The sequence below is a fragment of the Euprymna scolopes genome, chromosome 39 (genome assembly GCF_053919585.1).
Source record: "Euprymna scolopes isolate OS-2025 chromosome 39, ASM5391958v1, whole genome shotgun sequence".
Classification (NCBI taxonomy): Eukaryota; Metazoa; Mollusca; class Cephalopoda; order Sepiida; family Sepiolidae; genus Euprymna; species Euprymna scolopes.
In genome coordinates, this window is record NC_136520.1 from 5,433,976 (window position 1) to 5,454,888 (window position 20,913).

Here is a 20,913-nt window from a genome sequence, read left to right on the forward strand (position 1 = left end):
TTTGCCTGTTTCCCACCTGATGTCTCCAAGTCCAACAAATTTCTGATGAACCGCCTCCTTAAGTAAGACACTTTATCAAATCTCAACACTAGTGTACGGCACACGCAATAACCCTTATCCCTGAGTGGCTTCTGGGCCTTGATAAGTGGTGACCACCTTGTAAAAAAAAAAAAAATGTAGACATTCAGCCGCGCACACAAACATGTACTTTCTACGTCTCTTACCAACGGCGTTGTTGCTACTTGTATTCGCCAACATGACAAAACACCCATTCACATGCACGCACACAAAATAATGCAGATATTCAGCCGCGCGCAAAGATTTAAAAAAAATTTTTTTATTACATTTTCACCCCAAACAAGGCATGTTGCCACTTAGATGTAGGGGCTACTATCAGGGACCTAAATTGCAGGGGTACTATGTAGGGAGTTTCGCAGCAAGATGTCTGTTCACATTACACTTGAACTTCTGCATGTCAGTACACTTGGGGAAGCAGGAAACCGGAAGAAAATTCCAAACTCCAGCAGTTCTGGGGAAAAAGTTGTTAGAATAAAAGGCTTTCTTACATCTAGGGATCTCAACTTTATAGGGGTGGGACTTTGCTGCTTGTCAGTATTTTAGTCGAGCGGGTACAAGGGCTTGTAGTTCATCAGAACATCCACCATTAACATACTTGTGAAACAGGCAGAGAGATGCAACATTTCGGTGGGACAGGGGCTGAAGTTTAGATGACCGTTTGGGACCCATCAGGTTGGCGACTCTTTTGGACCCTGTCCAGGAGCGAGAGACTATTAGCAGATGCACCAGCCCAAATGTGACAGCAGGACTCCATACACGGGCGAATGGTGGCCTTGTAGAGGTACAGGATACTTTCAGGCGTAAGTAATTTTCTAGCACGGTAGAGAGAGCCCACTTTCTTTGATTCTCTATCACACACACACAAAAAAGTAAGCCTGTTTTCTCACTAAGAAAACAAAGGACATTCTCTGCTTTTTTTTTTCTTTCAAATCAATGAACAGTCTAAATAACTTCCAGATTTAAATGTCTACGAAGACTTTTTGGACACTGAAAAATGATTCGTTTTTACTTGTTACTTTTGTGTAAAATAAACAAAGTTTATTTCTCATATTTTATTTTTTAATTATTTATTTGTAGCGGAAAAAAAGGATCTAATTAGACCTGAGTACCAGTACAATATACATGTTTCACTTGTAGATTGTCTAGTAGAAAAACAAGTCTTTCCACAAAAACAAATATTCTTGTTTTTGATGTTTGGAAGACAAAAATAAAATTTTCAGAGAAAAGTTTTTCTTCTCTTAAAAATGTTAAGAAAAAATATCTAAAATGGTCTTTTTCTCAAGAAAAAAAAAAAAATTTTTTAAAAAGAACGATTTATCAAAAATAGTAAAATGAAAACTTAAAAAATAAATCTGTAAAAATAGAAAATACATGAACAAAATAAAAATAAATAAAAAAAAATTAATAAAAAGATAAAAATAAAAAAAATAAAAATAAAATAAATAAAAAATAAAAATAAAATAAAATAAAAAAAAAAAAAATATAAAAAAAAAAAAAATAAATAAATAAATAAAAATAAATATAAAACAAAAAAATTAATAAAAACTTGAACCTGAATCTTGGTAGTAGCCTTGGCAAAAACTAATTGGCAACCTGCAAAAGTTATCTTAAAAATTCTTAACAGTTACAGAAAAACTTTGGGAAATGCTTACGTGTGATGGTAAAAATTAGGATTTACTAAAATTTTACATGATTTCGTAAATATTTACAAAAGACAAGTTTTAAGCGTACGTGTAAATGTTTTGCGTCAAAGACTTTTTTTTTAATGTTTTTCAGGGGGAGGTAATCCTTGTTAAATCATTTGCTTGCTGATAAGATTTTGAAAGTGTACTCGAAGTGTACTCTATTTTTATTAATTATGCATCTTAATAAAAAAAAAAAAAAAATGAGACCTTCAATTTCGTAGATAAATATTTTCGTTTCTAAAGTAACGAGTCACTTACGGCTGTTAACACGTCTCGTTTCAACTAAAAATTGATTTTATCAAATTATTTTAAGCCCATACGCACAATAACCGTATACCTGATAAAAACAGATTAATAAACAATACAGTTCTGGGAATCTGCGTTCATATTTCTTTACAGACACACACACACACACACACACACAGACACACACAGACAGAGAGAGATTTCAAAGAGACAGACCGAGACAGACAGAGAGAGATTTCAAAGAGAGAGACCGAGAGAGAGAGACCGAGAGAGAGAGACCGAGAGAGAGAGACCGAGAGAGAGAGACCGAGAGAGAGAGACCGAGAGAGAGAGACCGAGAGAGAGAGACCGAGAGAGAGAGACCGAGAGAGAGAGACCGAGAGAGAGAGACCGAGAGAGAGAGACCGAGAGAGAGAGACCGAGAGAGAGAGACCGAGAGAGAGAGACCGAGAGAGAGAGACCGAGAGAGAGAGACCGAGAGAGAGAGACCGAGAGAGAGAGACCGAGAGAGAGAGACCGAGAGAGAGAGACCGAGAGAGAGAGACCGAGAGAGAGAGACCGAGAGAGAGACCGAGAGAGAGATTTCAAAGAGAGCGAGCGAGCGAGAGAGAGATTTCAAAGAGAGCGAGCGAGCGAGAGAGAGATTTCAAAGAGAGCGAGCGAGCGAGAGAGAGATTTCAAAGAGAGCGAGCGAGCGAGAGAGAGATTTCAAAGAGAGCGAGCGAGCGAGAGAGAGATTTCAAAGAGAGCGAGCGAGCGAGAGAGAGATTTCAAAGAGAGCGAGCGAGCGAGAGAGAGATTTCAAAGAGAGCGAGCGAGCGAGAGAGAGATTTCAAAGAGAGCGAGCGAGAGAGAGATTTCAAAGAGAGCGAGCGAGAGAGAGATTTCAAAGAGAGCGAGCGAGAGAGAGACTTCAAAGAGAGCGAGCGAGAGAGAGATTTCAAAGAGAGCGAGCGAGAGAGAGACTTCAAAGAGAGCGAGCGAGAGAGAGACTTCAAAGAGAGCGAGCGAGAGAGAGACTTCAAAGAGAGCGAGCGAGAGAGAGACTTCAAAGAGAGCGAGCGAGAGAGAGACTTCAAAGAGAGCGAGCGAGAGAGAGATTTCAAAGAGAGCGAGCGAGAGAGAGACTTCAAAGAGAGCGAGCGAGAGAGAGATTTCAAAGAGAGCGAGCGAGAGAGAGATTTCAAAGAGAGCGAGCGAGAGAGAGATTTCAAAGAGAGCGAGAGAGAGAGAGATTTCAAAGAGAGCGAGAGAGAGAGAGATTTCAAAGAGAGCGAGAGAGAGAGAGATTTCAAAGAGAGCGAGAGAGAGAGAGATTTCAAAGAGAGCGAGAGAGAGAGAGATTTCAAAGAGAGCGAGAGAGAGAGAGATTTCAAAGAGAGCGAGAGAGAGAGAGATTTCAAAGAGAGCGAGAGAGAGAGAGATTTCAAAGAGAGCGAGAGAGAGAGAGATTTCAAAGAGAGCGAGAGAGAGAGAGAGAGAGATTTCAAAGAGAGAGAGAGAGATTTCAAAGAGAGAGAGAGTTCAAGTGATTAAGATATTTAGTTTAAATAAACATCGAATACAAAGTGCAAAGAATGGAATTTCCAAACTATTAAAAATGCGAATAAGTCCATTTTCTGAGACTGACGCCAACATCTACCACTCAACCAACCAATCAGCTTCTCCAAGCAACCTACTGACCTATCAAATTGGATTAGAGTTTGAAGTATTTTTTATAATTTGTTTTTAAACCCCCCTCCACTCAACCCATCTTCCCCAATCACATCTGTGCTCAAAAACTATTCAATTCAACTAACAAATGACAATCGCCGTTCATAGTAGGTTAGGTGTCTCTTCTGAGCGTGTATCATCGTGGCCTTCATAATATATGAAGATATATTACAGAATATATTACGAAGGCCACGATATCAGGCCATATATATATATATATATATATATATATATATATATATATCCCCAAACCTCTGGCCTTGATGAAGAGGAAACTAAAACTTGCTCAACAGTCTGCCGCCATTTGTATTTTTCAAATATACATATAAACACTACATTTTTTCAAACCGATTAAACATTTTACACTAAATAAAAACACTAAAATCTTATCCAGTTAGGTAGAAAAGTAACTTATCTTGCCTTTGATAACATTTATTTGTTATATTTATTTTTCAACAACTTTTTCGTTTCCCTGTTTAGTAATACAAACCCGTTTTATTTACTATAACGTTTAGTCGGCTCGAAGAACAGTGTTTATCAGTGTATTTGAAAAATACAAACGGTGATGGACACTGTTGATGATGTTAAGTTTGAGAAAATGATTTAAAACTAAAAAACTATACAAAATACTATCAGAAACCCACCGAATATGTCAGCCTATGTCACAATAACATAATCAGTAGGTGTCTGACATTGTTTTGTATAGTTTTTAACTGATTTTCCCAAACTTAACGTATTCAGAGTCCGCGACCATTCGTTTTTTTCAAATACATAGATAAACACTGCGTTTTTGAGCCGATTTAACATTTTACATTAAATAAAAACACTAAAAAATTATCCAGTTAGATAGAAACGTAATTTACCTTACCTTTGCTTTCATTTATTCGTTTTTTAACAACTTTTTCGAATCTGTGTATAGTAACCCCCCCCCCCCCTCACCCAAATATTAATTAAAAACTCACATTTTTGAATACAATAAAAAAGAAAACTATTTAGCGTTTCAATGGTTTAGCAACTTTCGGCTTAATCCACTGAATGTTGGTCGAGCCCAAGCCATGATTGATGGTAACTCCCGAGGATCCGGATCCAATTCTGCAAGAGTACCATATTTTTTCATTTTCGCCTTTTTTTTTTTTTTTACTTGTTGGAGTGGATTGCTGTACTAATAAAATAAGAAACCTGCATTTTCTCTTTATTAGAATTTTCCATTACACCAAATTAAGCCACAGCAACGCGTGGCAGGGTACAGCTAGTAATATATATATATATATATATATATATATATATATATATTACACACACAGGCAAATTAAATATTGAAATGCACATATCTTTGATTCTGTGTGATGAAACTACAGGAAAATTTGCAGGGTTTTTTTTTTTTTTAAAGATTATAATAGTATTCGATAGTTACAATTTTATGACAATTGGTAAAAAAAAAAATAAATAAATAAATAAATGAATAAAAATAATCAAGTATACAACAAATGTTACCAAAAGGCAAGATAGTTACTCTTCTACCTACCCAGAAAAGTTTTTAAAAAATTTTTTTTATTATGTTTGAGCTTATTTTAATATGTTTATTAAATTCAAAAGAAAAATACTATCAAATCTGTGTTTAGTTAGAACGGGGGAAAAAAAATTGGAGGTCTTGTTACAGTCATGTAACTATGATCGATCGAAAATCAAAAATTAAAATATTTGTAGAAACAGCATGCAAAAAAAATGTTATGCAAGTATTTTGTTTTCAGTTGTGTACAAATCCCAAGGGAAATAGGAGCCTTCAATATTCAACGAGTGAGATTGGAGATGCACCGCTGTACAACTCATGCTCTCTACAGATCCAAGTTATGACAACAGGACCATTGCCAGCACCCTCAAAATGCATCGCTGGATTGCCATGAATAGCAGTGATGTGCCCAGGGTGATGAAAGGTTTTCGGCTACGGTTAGTTTTGCAGGTTTAAATTAAAGCTAGACAATTGAAAAGAGGGATGACTTTCAAAAATATCAGCGAAAAAACCAACCCCTTCCTGTAGAAAAGGGCGCAGTTGAAGGAATTAATGCTTTTAGTCAATTTTTTTATATTTATCGGCCGAAGGGTTAAGCTTCAAAATGATAACGATCTTGTGAAAATCCTTCGCTTCTGCCGAAAGTTTTAGGCAGACATACAAACATATAAACAGGTGAGATTTATATTATAGACTCGCGGGGGTACCCGCAATTGCCCGGGTGTTTGGAAGGGTAAAAGAAAAAAAAAGGTAGGTAGGTAGGCTCGAACCCGAACACTTGAGATCAATAGGCTGATTACTAACCACCAAGTTACGCAGGCAAAGAACTCAGAATGAGTGAAATTAAACGATTAAGAAGTTAAATGACTAAAAATTTTAGTGACAGGTGCGTGAATTTAATGAAGTCAAACACCATGCCATAGTAGGGGAATGACATGCACTTAAACTTGGCTGCAAGCCAGTTTCTGCATATGTTGTTTACTTCCCCACCAAGATGTTGGGGAAAACCAGCTCCTCATAGAAAAGGGAGGGGGGGTGTCCAAATAAATAATTGTCTGATATGACGGGTTTTGACCGCATTGATCAAACCTCGTTGCTTTCTAGATGTCCCGAATCACGAGTGCCAGGGAGGCTCATTTTGCTATTAGTTCAGTTTTGCTTATATAAGGACAAGCCAAATAAACACGTGGAGACTAAGAAATACTGCGAAAATAGCGTGTAAAAGTCGCCCAAATAAAAGATACGCACCACCCGCTTTCATAAATATTATAATCTATTGCATATAAAGGTTTCTAAGAAAGAGAAACCCCCACCTCTCCCTTTGCTAGACATACACAAAATTCACACACACACTTTGCCTTTTATATATATATAGATTAAATAAAGAACGGTTGGAAAAACAAAAAAAGTACATACACACTACACAGAGGAGATATAGATGTGAAAAAACAAAAACAAACTTATTGGCCTCGTCACCACTTTCAATAGCAGATACACCGGAAGTCAAGAAGTATAACTTACTATTACCTTCCTTTTATATAATAGTGGATACATATTTCTATTATTTTTTTTAACTGTTTGCTTAAATGAAAAAATGCTATCTAAGTACAAATTGTTACGTCTTTCATGGAACAGTGTGAAAACGTTCTCACCAATTGATAGTTGTAATTTAGATGTGTTCTTGTGGTACATCTGCCAGGCCTTTTATAGGTATCGCCTTGATGTCGCAAAAAAGAAAAAAAAAAAAAAAAAAAAAAAAATTAATGATATGGATTTTTGCTGGGAACTTATCGTGGGATTACTTCCCCATAAATATGCAATCATTTTTCTTAATTTCTCCAATTAGAAAAAGCCCCCCCCTACTCCATCAATAGATTTTTTTTAAGTGCCAGATGTTTCAAGTATACTTTTTTTTTTTTTTTTTTTTTTTTTTTATTCAAAGAAGTTAGAAATAGTATTATACATCTTGGCAATATTAAATGATGGGTTCAATTGTTGAATAGGAACCAGCAGAATATCTCATCTATTTGAATTCAAGGTCACTGGGAAAATGGTGGGATCCTTCTATCGATCCAGTAGATCTATTACTGCTGATGCAATTCTCTATCTATATAAGAGCCAGCTACGTCCAAGGATGGAGTACTGTTGTCACATCTGGGCAGGAGCTGCTAGAAAGGACTTATCCTGCCTTAGAGTTAAAAATAGACTTTGTAGCCTAATGGGGGATGCCCTTTTCTCTTCCTTGCAATCTTTCTTACAGAAGAGACGTTGCGAACCTGTATCTGCTTTATCGTTATTTTCATGGCAAGTGCTCGTCTGAGCTCCAATCTATGCTCCTCTCTTGCCAAACGTTCACGAGAAATACTCGTCTAGCTGAAAACACTATCAATAATTTCCCCCCACTCTTTATCTGTGCCTAAACCTAAACGTAGATTCCATGAACAAAGTTTCTTTCTTAGAACTGCACACCTCTGAAACTCTTCCATTTGCCTGCTTTCCGACTGACTACAATCTGATTATCTTCAAGTCCAACGTAAACAAGTTCTTGAACTGTTCCCATTAAGTAATCCAATTTACCAAATTTCCACTACTAACGATTACTATATCATTGTCCCATTGACCACTGTACACTTATTAACCCTTATCCTCGAGTTACCTCTGGGCCTTGATAAGTGGTGACTTAAAAAATTTGGATTCTTTATTTGCAAACCATTATCCTCATCTTTATAGTTATTGTTTCGGATAACTCTGGCCTTCGGAGCCCGTGGCGCAATGGATAGGAGCATTAAATCTATAGTTCCAAGCGAGCATTGTCTGAAGATGGCGGTTTCAATCCTACCTAAAGCAGGCCAGATGTTTAATTGGCTAAAAACGTGGAGAAACAACAACTATGGAAGGCAGTAATTACTAGGGATACAGTTACAAGACTCAGCATCCCTATCCCGTCGCGATTAAATAACTGAAGAAGGCCAGAGAATGAGTTGGCCGAAATGTGATGAAACAACAACCATGAAGATTACAGTCCACAAACAAATGCAAATTACTCATCTCAAAGGATTCCAAGAAAAAAATAAATTTATGTTTCAGTTGATGCAACCACCAACCTTCTTCAGGCGTAACTTGTCGAACTCTGAACCTTTCTGTTGAACTCTGGAATTTGCACAAAATTTCTAACGGAACCCTATATTTAATCCACGGAGATAGCATGTTCTTGTTTTGTCAGTCATGACAGAATATTTCACAATTGTATTTTGAATGTCGTCTGCATTGAGGATTGAACCTCCAAAAGAGTAACTCACAACTGAATTTTTACCACATACTCTATCCACTATGCCATAGGTCTAACCAACAATAGATTTAGACAAGCCTGTTCTACTGCAGATATTTTAACCATCATCTCTGAACAACTCCTGGGAACATATACCCGAACGAACAGTTGGGAATGACAACTACACTATTCACTATGACTACATAATCCCTACTGCTACATATCTTGAAAATGCAGCTGTTAAACCAGATATAGTGATTTGGGACAGAGCAAAGAAAAAAGCGACCGTAATAGAGGTCAGTGTACCCAATGATACAGGGCTTAACAGAGTTGAGAGGGAAAAGATTAAGTATCAAGGACTTATGTATGATATGAAACGAAATTGGAAATTAAAAGACGTTTCAATTATACCAGTCATCATAGGAGCAACTGGGCTTATGAAAAAGAACTTTAAAAAGTACATAGCAAGCATACCCGGTGAACCAAGTGCAAGTGAAATACAAACGATTGCACTGAAAGGGACGGCTAGAATCCTGAAAAGATCTCTTGGTTGGACTCACTAAAATAGGGGTAAATGTCAGACATCTGGTTGGATGTCCCATCCCCTAGAAGAAAAAGTTTAAGAAAAATGAAAAAAAAAGAAGAGAGATGCACTAGATAAGGCAGTGGGAGCCAGTGTTTTAGCCCTTAATATATCCAAAACTTGACAGTCTGGTATAAAGGACTTAGTTTTGTTTTGTTTTATGGCATACCAACCTTTTTCGGATTATTTAATGCAGAATCCAGTTATTTTGGAAGTAGTATTCATGTCGCATTTAGTTATTTTGTAGACGGTTTTTATTCTTCAAGATCTTTGTATCTTTAATCACTAGTTTGTAGTGTTTGGTTTGGTTGTTTTATAGTGGATTTTATCGTTTTTGTTCCCTGTTCTGCAGAACATGAATGAGTTTTGCAATGGGAGAGGGAAAAGGGTTACAGTATTAATGTTTGGTATATATTAAGTTAGAAAACCAGTCAGGAAGCGGCGGGGGGGGGATATATTCATAGCGGACCTTCACCATCCCAGACATTCATAACGGACCTTCACCATCCCAGACATTCATAACGGACCTTCATCATCCCAGACATTCATAACGGACCTTCATCATCCCAGACATTCATAACGGACCTTCATCATCCCAGACATTCATAACGGACCTTCATCATCCCAGACATTCATAACGGACCTTCATCATCCCAGACATTCATAACGGACCTTCATCATCCCAGACATTCATAACGGACCTTCATCATCCCAGACATTCATAACGGACCTTCATCATCCCAGACATTCATAACGGACCTTCATCATCCCAGACATTCATAACGGACCTTCATCATCCCAGACATTCATAACGGACCTTCATCATCCCAGACATTCATAACGGACCTTCATCATCCCAGACATTCATAACGGACCTTCATCATCCCAGACATTCATAACGGACCTTCATCATCCCAGACATTCATAACGGACCTTCATCATCCCAGACATTCATAACGGACCTTCATCATCCCAGACATTCATAACGGACCTTCATCATCCCAGACATTCATAACGGACCTTCATCATCCCAGACATTCATAACGGACCTTCATCATCCCAGACATTCATAACGGACCTTCATCATCCCAGACATTCATAACGGACCTCTCTGATAAAATTGTGTCTCAAATGCTTTTACTTGGCTGATGGCACTGTTCTATAATAAAGACGAGGGTATAACGAATGTACAATAGCAGAAACCCTGGAAAACAACCTTCAGTCTGTAAAGGGGCGTCAAATTGATGGCAACATTTGATGCTATTAAGACTAAATTTCTTTCCTTTAACAATTAAAAGAACCCATCCCAATCACCCATTGCCATGACTAACATAACATCTTTCAAACTCCTCGGCCTAACATTCACGGGCAACAGGAATTGGAACAAATACAATAAGCAGGGCTCTATGGACAAATTTATCTCTAGTTAACCCTTGACAACTAAATATTCTCGTTCACTAACCAAATAAAAAAGTTACTAGCCTAACCCACGTGATTTTTGGAATATGACATCTTCATTACATGACGAGTATGTACAAAGATTTTTCTGTATTTTTTTTATAATCGATTCTGAACAAATTTTATGTTGATACTTGAAGATATAAATATTCGAATTTCTTCAGGTGTTTTTTTTTTTACCAGCCTCCATTAAAAAAAATAAAAAAATAAATAAATAAAAAGAAAAAAGTATTGTTCTATTAAACTTTTAATGTTTTAATAATTTATCTTTTTTTTTTTTGATAAAATGAACAAAGATATTAAAAGAAATTTTTCACTCAAGTGAACTTTGGAAGATTGTAAGTGAAAGACATACAATCGCCAAAAAATAAGTGGTTCATTATTTATAGTCACCACTTTGAAAAAAAAAAAAAAAAAGAAAATCACTCACAAATGCGACTCTTTCACTCGCAATGTAGGGCCTTGATGAGGATATTGCCAAGGCTGCTGCAAAGGTGGGCTCCCTTTACCATGCTAAAAAATCACACCAGAGAGCATCCTAAATCTTTAAAGCTAAAATTCGTCCATGCATGGAATGTTGTCACATCTGGGCTGATACGTCTACCATTAGTCTTTCAGTCTTAGACAGAGTCCAAAAAAAAAAAAAAAAAAAAAAAAAAAAAAAAAAAAAAAAAAAGTTTCCAATCTAATAGGTTTCGCTTTATCGGTCAAGCACCAGTCACTGTCCCATCATCACAATGTTGCATTCCTGTGCCGGTTTTACAAGTATTTTAATGGAATGTGCTTTGATGAGCTCATAGCAATTGCGCCCACCCCCATCTGCATACATTTTTTTTTTTTTTTTTTTTTTTTAAATTTTCACCCCAAACAAGATACAGTGCCACTTTGATGTACGGGGCTTCTATTGGGGACAGTAGTTGCAGGAATACTATGTAAGGAGTCGAGCAGCAAGAGGTCTATTCACATTACATTTGAATTTCTGCATGTCAGTACAGTTGTGAAAGCAGGAATCCGGAAGGGAGTTCCAAAGTCTAGCAGTTCCGAGGAAGAAATTATTAGAGTAGAAAGCTTTCTTACATCTAGGGATCTCTAATGTGTAGGGGTGGGAGCTTGTTGAGTTTGTCAGGAGTATTTATGTCGAAGGAGGTACAAAAGCTTATAGTTTGTCAGAGCATCCACCATTAAAATACTTGTAAACAGGCAGAGGGATGATGGGACAGTGGTTGAAGCTTGGATGACAGTTCAAGACCTATCAGATTGGTGACTCTTTTGAACCTTGTCAAGGAGTGAAAGACAAGTAGCAGGTGCACTAGCCCAAAAAAATCCAACCCCTTCACTAGATGCCGGAAAACATTTTAGTTTCTTCCTTCTGACCGCTAGACTTTGGAATTCCTTTCACGTTTCCCTTACTGTACTGACCTGTTGAGGTTTAAATATAATGTGAACAGACATCTCAGACATCTTACTGCATATAGTCCCTTATGCTCCCAAATGGTAACCCTTTACGTTCAAGTGGAAATAGGTTTGGGGTGGGGCGGGTGGAAATAAGCACACACAAATCGAGCAATTTGATGGTCTTCAAGTCCAATGTAAACAAGTTCTTGATGAACCGTTCCCCTAAGTAATGCAATTTACAAAATTTCCACTACTGATTACTACGCTATAATATCATTGACTACTGTACACTCGTCTGTATTTTTGAAATGAGGTGTTTTCATTGATTGAAATTGTCGGACTGGCTTCCTCATCTTGGTTGTTATAGTCACAACGTTTCGGCCGTTTTGCCCTCCGGCCTTGATCAGGTGTTTTGTATCGAACTGGGGAACCATTTGTTAGGAGTCTCGAACCCAACCCATTATTATTGTTGTTGTTATTAGTAACATTCAAAACAGAGAGTCAGCAACTATGTCCCAAAGCCTAGCTGGAGTCCGAACACGGTACCCCCATAATAATAAAGGGTTGGGTTCGAGACTCCTAACAAACGGTTCCCCCAGTTCGATACAAAACACCTGAGGGCAAAACGTTGTGACTATAACAACCAAGATGAGGATGTCAGTCCAACAATCTCAATACTATACACTCGTTAACCCTTATCCTCGAGTGGCCTCCAGGCCTTTAATAAATGGTGACTCCTTTGCAAAGAAAAAAGCACTGCAAGAGCAGTGGTCAAATATTTAAATAAAAAGACCTCCAATCATAGCAATTGTGGACACCAATTCCACGGGCCAGAGGGTAGAACTGCCGACTATCAACTTGATGGTTGCAGGCTCAAACTGATTCTGAATGGATGCTAGTCTAGCCGCATTCAAGAGCTGTGATACGGCAAAACAGTGCCTGTGGAGGACATATATATATATATATATATATAATGAAAAAAACTGCCGATAGTTTAAAAATCAATGCCCTTGTGTAAACAAATGGAGCTTAGGTCGTTTGGACAATGAAAAACGCACGAGAAAACGGCACATTAGAAAAGACAGAGCAATCAACATCCGATGCAAAATTATCCCACAGGTGTCCAGCATGCAGGAAATACTTCAGAGATCGAATCGATCTAACAAACTATCTTCAAACCCACAGAAAAATTGCATGATCATGGTCATCTTCGCAAGCGATGGACGGATATCATCTTCGCAAGCGATGGACGGATATCATCATCGCATGCAGCAGCCAAACAGTGTAACGGAGAAAAGCACCAACTCATCTGGGCGGTAGAGTTTCAATCCTGGCTTGAAGTAGTTGCTGGTCTAGCTGCATTGATGAGCTGTGATACAGCGAAACAGTACTGTATGTGGATGACTACATATATTATCATACCTTCTACTAATGACGGCTTAAACACGGAAAACAGCCCCCCCCCCCAAAAAAACCTTACTGCCCACATTTACAAAGCATACACCCCCCCCCCCCAATATACATCGCACTCAAATATCTTATCAAAACCAATGTGGTCTTGACACCCGTTTCAATATACATTCTTTTTTGGTCTGATGAAGTGTCCATGAATCGGGACCCCACTGAAACATGTATGCACATATGTAACCAATAATGTTTGTATAATAAACAGACTGTTCTGCATTGAGCACTCTTAATAATTACGCGAGTTCCATTGGATTCACATCTAGCAAACCATCGATACAACCGGTATATATATATATATATATATATAAAAATAAAGGAACAGTGTGTGTGTGCGCGTGTTCAAAAACGGCTGGGCCGGGTTTTATGAAATTTCACACAAATATATTTTAAGTGCCTGGCAGTGTTCTTAGATATGTTTTATATCGGAATGTTTTCAATAAGCAGACTAATCCGATGAAAGACGGAACATACGATTTTTACCAAAGTTGACACCTTACACAGCCTAACATAAGTGCATTTGAGAAGTTTTATTGCCAAACAAACTAAGAAGCCCGACATAAAATCGACAGTAGGTTCTTTGATGAGACACGAGTTCATTCGGAACGAATGTTTCTGTTTAGAGCACAACTGAACCTCAATACGTAACTTTTACATTTTTAAACTTTAATTCAAGCCATTACGCATAAAAATATTTTTATAAAATCCACAGGTTCTCTACAGTGCAATTTAAACTACAACGTATTGTAGATTAAGTCATTGTGAAGAGGCATGTGAAGCTTCCTCTCGATGCAGAGCGATGGATCTCCCACTAGAGTTGGTAATCAATTGATTTGATTGAAAAATTTGCGATTCCATCGATTTCAATGACAATAAAAATATGAGTGTGAAACGGGTCTCCCTGTTAGTATGTACACGTAATTTATTTATTTTTATACATATATATATATATATATATATATATATATGAAAGAGACCCACACATACAAGACTTATTCTGATTTCGGTAGTGTGACTTGTGGTCTTCCATTATTAAACCCCTAAAAAAAAAAAAAAAAAAAAAAAAAAAAAAAAAAAAAAAAAAGTAGGCAGGCAAGCTCGAACCCGAAATGCAAAGAACAAAAAGGCGAAAAAGAAAAACGAAAAAACGAGGTCTTTGCCGATGCATCCATAGCAAAACAGGAAGTCGCGAACGTTGAAATTAAAGCTAGTCAATCAAAAGGGGCCAATGACTTGCAAAAATGTTGACAGAAAAACCGACCCCTCCTTGTAAAAAACTGTCGAGTTTAAGGTGGAGGAATTAGTGTTTTTGGCCAATTTTTCCATATTTGTCGGACAAGACGTAGATTTTCAAAACAATACCAATCTCGTCAGGATCCGTCGTGTGTTGAAAGATTTTGGCAGACGTACACACATATTTTGGCCTAATTATATATATAACACACACACGAAAGAGAGAGAGAGAGAGAGAGAGAGAGAGAGAGAGAGAGAGAGAGAGAGAGAGAGATATGGAGGATCAAAACTGTCTCACTTTCTCATAAAATTTGTTTAAGTACTTGATCAATTTACGTGATTTTTGGAATATGGCATTTTCGTTTCATGACGGGTATGTACATAAAGATTTTTTTCTGTATTTTTGTGTTTAATAGGTTGAATACTGACTGAACAAGAATCCACTATTACAAGAAGACATGATTTTTTTTTTTTTTTTTTTTTTTTTTTTTGTCAAAAAATATATATGCGGAGGAAATAGAATGACTGGTTGTTTAGCTAGCTGTAAATAAGTCTTGAAAGCCGAGAGGAAGAAACTCTAAGACCGCCCCCACCCTCCCCCACCGCAACATGTGGCCCATTTCTGTGAGAAATACCAGAATTCAGGGTCACAAATTGTTTGAATGCCTTCTATAGCAACGGAGGAGTATTTATGAAAGAGCGTATTTAATTCTCTCGTTGCAAGAACCGTATCACCAGGTCGGAAAGTGGGATTGAGAAGTTAGCCCCATCCCACCCTCCTCCAAGAAGGGTGGGGGTAGCACTAACTTGCAAGAAACTGCCTGGCCATCGATTCGGCATTCCCCGGCAAGAGAGGCTCAGGCGATCAGCAATAAACAGAGAAAGAAGGCAAAGCCCGACAGGGTGAACCAGCATTGCACCGCAATCAACAAGGCATATTACAATATGGAAACCATCGAAAGATCAGATTTTTCACGCACACTTGCACACACAGTAAATTCCATGAGCAAAGTTTCTTTCCTAAAACTGTCCGCCTATAGAAAACAATACCACGCGGCTGTTTCCTGGTTGGAAATAACATGATGGCTCGCAAGACCAGTGTAAACAAATTCTTGTTGACGTGTCTTTTAAATGATCACATTCTGCCCAATTTCCACCAATCATCACGTTGTCTCACTGGCCACTCATTAACCTTTATCCTCGAGTGGCTTTACAACATCCCTGTATACAATGGAGTCCTAATTCATATAAATAAAACACGTTTGCACGTCATTACGTCACACTATATTTCTACCTACCACTAGCGGGGGCTGGGGTGGGAGGCGCCCGGCTTTGCCTGGGCGTAAAATATGCTTAAATATGATATTTTAATTTAATCCAGATTTCATACATATATTATTTTAGAGTTGTGATTTTAAGAGTAAGAAAAAAAAAAAGTATTTAGGTGCCATCAGCTAGAATTGAAACCAAAACTGAAGCATTCAAAGCTGGTGACGTTACCACTGTACCAACGTGACACGCATATAAGCCGATTAAAAATTTAGAATAAACTAAAATGAATATACAACAAAACGTTTAACGATTTTTTCAATTTAGACTCTTTTTTGACCCCCTTAAAAATTATTTTAACCAGATGAAGACCCATAAAAGAACGGTCCGTAAAAAAGTCAATCATTTGAGACCTCTAGCACCGCTCTGCAAATTGTAGTTTCGGAGGAGATGAAGTTTGAAAACATGGAGACAGACCAACAAACATACATATAGCCATTTATATATTAGATTATAGAAAAGGAACTTTTGTGTGTGTGTGTGTGTGTGTGTGTGCTCGCACACAAGAGAAAGTTCATTCCCTGTGAACTCCTAAACAGTTGGGCCGATTTTATGAAATTTCACTCAAATGTACTTTGTGAGCCCGGCAGTGTTTTTTAGATAAGTTTTACTTAGGAATGTCATTATAATCTATAAATATAAAAGCGAAAATGTATGTATGTATGTGTGTGTGTTCGCTTTTTCTGTATGTCTACAAAAGGCTATTTTCAGAGAAGCGGTCGGTCGGTTCACAACTTTAAAACTTTTTATATCACATATAAATCGTAATATCTCACAGTTAACAACGAAGCTCGCCTGTCTATTTAATTTGCTCGATTTCGGGAAAATAAATATTCAATATTTGTCGCTCGCCGCATGTGGGTTAGTCTTTTTCTTATAACATCTTGGGGGGGGGGGCGTTCAGCAGTAAATTAATACTATCCAGCAGTCAAACTTGACCTCATTAACTCATTAAAACGGCCACCTGCTAAATCCAAGTAATAAAATAAAATCAAACGTGTTTCCGTTAGCATCTCTCAGTGGGGCAATGGTTAACGTCGCACGTTTTTTTTTTTTTTTTTTTTTTTTTCCACACACTTTAATTTACAACTTTGCCTCAACGACTCGGGTTCGATCCTCATACTTACTTTTTTTTTTAACCCCCCACACACCTCCAAACACCCGGGCAACGCCGGGTACCCCTCACTAGTCTATCATATAAATCTCAAACGTCTGTTAGTTTGTATGTCTGCCTAAAACTTTTGAAAGAGGCGACAGATTTTCACGAGACTGGTATCGTTTTGAAGGTCCACCCTTCGGACGACAAATATCGAAAAATTAACCAAAAACACTAATTCCTTCACCCTCAACTGGGCACTTTTCTACAGGGAGGGGTTGCTTTTTTCGCTGATATTTTCAAAAGTCATCTCCCTCTTTTCGATTGTCTAGCCTTAATTTGAATCTACGTCACTTCCAGTTTGACGATGGGCGCAGCAGCTAACACGTCATGTGTGACGTTTAGCAAGGGATTCATCAGGATCAAAATTGATGATGTATAAAAAAAGAAAAAAAAGTGAACTGAATCCAAAATTGAATTACCATTAAACCAACAGATTCAAAATAATTGTGCTTAAATGAACGAGTAGCATCCTAAAGAGATCTCTCGGTTGGAGTCTCTAGAGAAGCGGACGAATGTTTGGCATCCAGTAGGATGCCCCATACCTAGCAAAAACAAAAAGTTAAGGAAATTGAACGAGCAAAAAGTAGTAATTGTATATATTTAGTTTACGACGAATAGATACGAAATCTCCATTAGCAATAGATTCGTAGAGGAATCACAACTAGATTCTACAGTGAAACGAAAAAACAAATCGTTGGACTTAGTCGTATTATATTTATTCAATTTAGAAATGTTAACTACGTTATTATTCTGAATATTAATTTACATGTTCGTACGTCCAGTTTCACAAAAAAAAAAAAAAAAAAAAAAAATTGTAAACATTAATTTATGAGAAGATTACCTTCCTTTAGTGTCGCTCTTTATCAGTTAGAAATCATTAAAACCATTTCCTCTCCAAAAAACATGGTTGTCTGTTTAGGGTTTTAAATTGGCTATTTTATAACTCGCGGGGGAGGGGGTAACCCGGCGGGTGGGAATAAAAAAAAAGTGGTAGCAGCGACGGTTGGGGGGGGGGGGGATCAAAACAGCAGTTGGCAGTTTGGGTGAAAAAAGGTGTTAAATAAATTTTTTTTTTTTTAAATTGGTAGTAGGCAGGTAGGCTCGAACCTGTAACGCGAAAGAGGAAGAAAAAAAAAATAATTGGATTTATAAAACTTCATTTGTTGCGATTTTGCGAACAGTAGAATTACTCGTTTTTTTGAGGGCGAATTAAGCTATTTTTTTGTACAAACTTTTTTTTTTTTTTTTTTTTAAATTTAATTCAATATCTTAGGACTTACCTTTACTAATTATCTTGGAAATAGATCCAGAAAACTAATATTTATCTTTTAAAGGATTTTTACAATGAATTTATTTAACTTCAAAATTTAGCTGAATTAGTTAGCTCGCCGTGAAAACGTAATTTTTTTTCATGTGTACAAATATTATTTTTGGAAATTAACTTTAGTCTTTAATCTTTCGAATACAATCAAAAAGTAGTCGGAAAGTTACAAAAAATTTATAATAAATCGGCTTTCAAAACTAGATCCCCCTAGCTTTATTTGTCCATTTTTGCTCGTACCTACTGAAAACGAATACCGCATTTGCATTTTCCGCAAACAAATACTTTAGCGCGTACAACAATGGCCACCACTTATGGAATTACGGTTAAGTCCAAAAATTGAGTACTCAAAGTTAAGACGCCAGAAGTGGGCTGTTTAAATATGGAACGGAAGTCACTAAACATGAAACGAAATACGAAGCCATATGGAAGTAATTTATTAGAACATATTTTAGTTTTAACACTGTCTACGATCATGAAACAATAAGTCTTTCATGTTTACAATTCTATAAATGGTGTCTTTGAAAAATGTCTTTCAATTTTTATCACAGAACTGTCGAAAAATGTATGAAAGTTTTAACACTGGTTAAAAAAAAACAAAAAAAACTTATTTTAAATATTTGTATAAAAAAGTTTAAAATAAATGGAAATTTTAAATATCTAGAAAAATATTTATAGAAATATAAAACTATGAAAGTTTAAATTACTTTCAAATAAAATACGAGGGGCGTGCAATAAGTAATGCCCCTGATCCACTTCCAGTTGTCTGATCTAGCTGAAGTTTTGCATGTGCAAGGATTTATATCTCTACGGGTTATGTGGCAAATTACAGCTCTGAACTAATTGTAGTCTCAGTTTTACAGGTGTTTAACTGAGTCAGGTGTGAAATGGAGCCTGTTGAATGTCGAGCAGTGATCCGGTTTTTGTATTTGAAAGGACGCACACCACAGGAGACTTTTGATGAAATGAAAGAAACTTATGGTGAATGCCCCATCATATGACCTTGTAAAATGCTGGCATCGTGAATTCAAACATGGCCGGAAGTCTGTGGAAACAACTCCCAGACCTGGTCGCCCTCCTTCTGCCATTGAAGAGGCATCTGTCCGTCAAGTTGAGGCTGCCATTTTGGAAGATCGGCGCATTACTATTCGCCAAATAGCCCAAGATGTCAAGATTAGTACAGAGTCTGCGGTAACTATCATTCATGACCATTTGCATAAGGTGTCTGCCAGATGGATTCCCAGGTTGCTCTCACCATTCCAGAAGTGAGAATGCGTCGAGTGCTCGAGGATGAATTTGGAGATGTGCCAAGAAGATGAGTCAAAGTTTTTCAAAAGACTGATTACACAGGATGAAACCTGGATCCATCACTATGATCCAAAGCCCAGTCAATGCAGTGGAAGCACTTGGACTCACCACCTCCAAAGAAGGTAAAGATGCAGCCCTCCACTGGCAAGGCCATGCTCACAGTCTTCTGGGACCAGGATGGAGTAGTGATGACAGATTTACTAGCCAAGGGTACCACAATTACAGGAGCCTATTATGCTTTACTTTTGAGGAAATTAAGGGAAGCTATCAAAATCAAGAGGCGGGGCAAGATCAGCAAAGGTAACCTTCTCCTGCAGGACAACGCTCCAGTCCACAACTCGTATGTTGCCAGATCAGAAGCACGGGCATGTGGTTATGAAATACTCCCCATCCTCCCTACTCTCCTGACCTTGCACCCTCTGACTTTCACCTCTTCCCAGCCATGAAGTTGTTTTTGAAAGGAAAGCGATTCCCAGATGATGCAGCCTTGATTTCTGAAGTCACGTCGTGGTTGGAGGACCAACCTGGTGTTTCTACAAAAACTGTCTCCAGAGCTGCAACTGCATCAAACGATGGGAGAAATGCATAACTCTGGGTGGTTCCTATGTAAAGAAAGACTAATAGCGGTGCCAAGTTTCATTGCTCTACTGCTATGGGAAGTGGGCCAGGGACATTACTTATTGCACGCCCCTCGTATATCCATATGAATAGATTTTAAATATTTATAAAAATGTAAAAAATAAGTTTTTTTTTTATTGTTTAATGATGAACGAAGAAGTGGTTCCATATAGTTTGGTTTCGTATTTCGTTTCATGTTTAGTGACTTCCATAGCATATTTAGTCCACTTCCGGCGTCTTAAATTTGAGTACAGAATTTTTGGACTGAACCCCTGAAAACCTATATAAGTCGTCATTTTAATCCATTAGAGGCCGATTTAAAAGGAGACTTTAAATGTAGATATTTTTGAGCGCCCCATTAATGGGGCCCAAAGGTGGATTAAGGTGAAAAAGAAGTTAAAATTTACCATTTTTTTTTTTTTTTTTTTTTTTAGCAGGGTGGGGTGTTGGTGGAAATGGGATTCTAATCGCAATAAATTTGTCTGTATTGGGGGGTGGGGTGGAGGTTAATGTTTTGAACACACGAAAATGAAAACTTACTCATT

At 37.5% G+C, this 20,913-nt stretch overlaps 1 protein-coding gene and 1 long non-coding RNA gene across 3 annotated transcripts in view; one reads left to right on the top strand and one right to left on the bottom strand.

Annotated features, from left to right (window-relative positions):
- The window catches only part of LOC145263640 (uncharacterized), a 417,445-nt gene that overhangs the window by 149,027 nt on the left and 247,505 nt on the right, over positions 1-20,913 (top strand). The window lies entirely within an intron of this gene.
- LOC145263632 (uncharacterized) overlaps positions 1-20,913 on the bottom strand; it is a 59,445-nt gene that overhangs the window by 34,964 nt on the left and 3,568 nt on the right. Inside the window, exon 2 of one of the 2 annotated variants that reach the window (XM_080120484.1) lies at positions 6,885-6,949. The exons of the other annotated variant lie outside the window; for it this stretch is intronic. The gene's annotated coding sequence lies outside the window, so the exon portion shown is untranslated. The remainder of the gene's footprint in view (positions 1-6,884; positions 6,950-20,913) is intronic. 2 annotated transcript variants of the gene reach the window in all.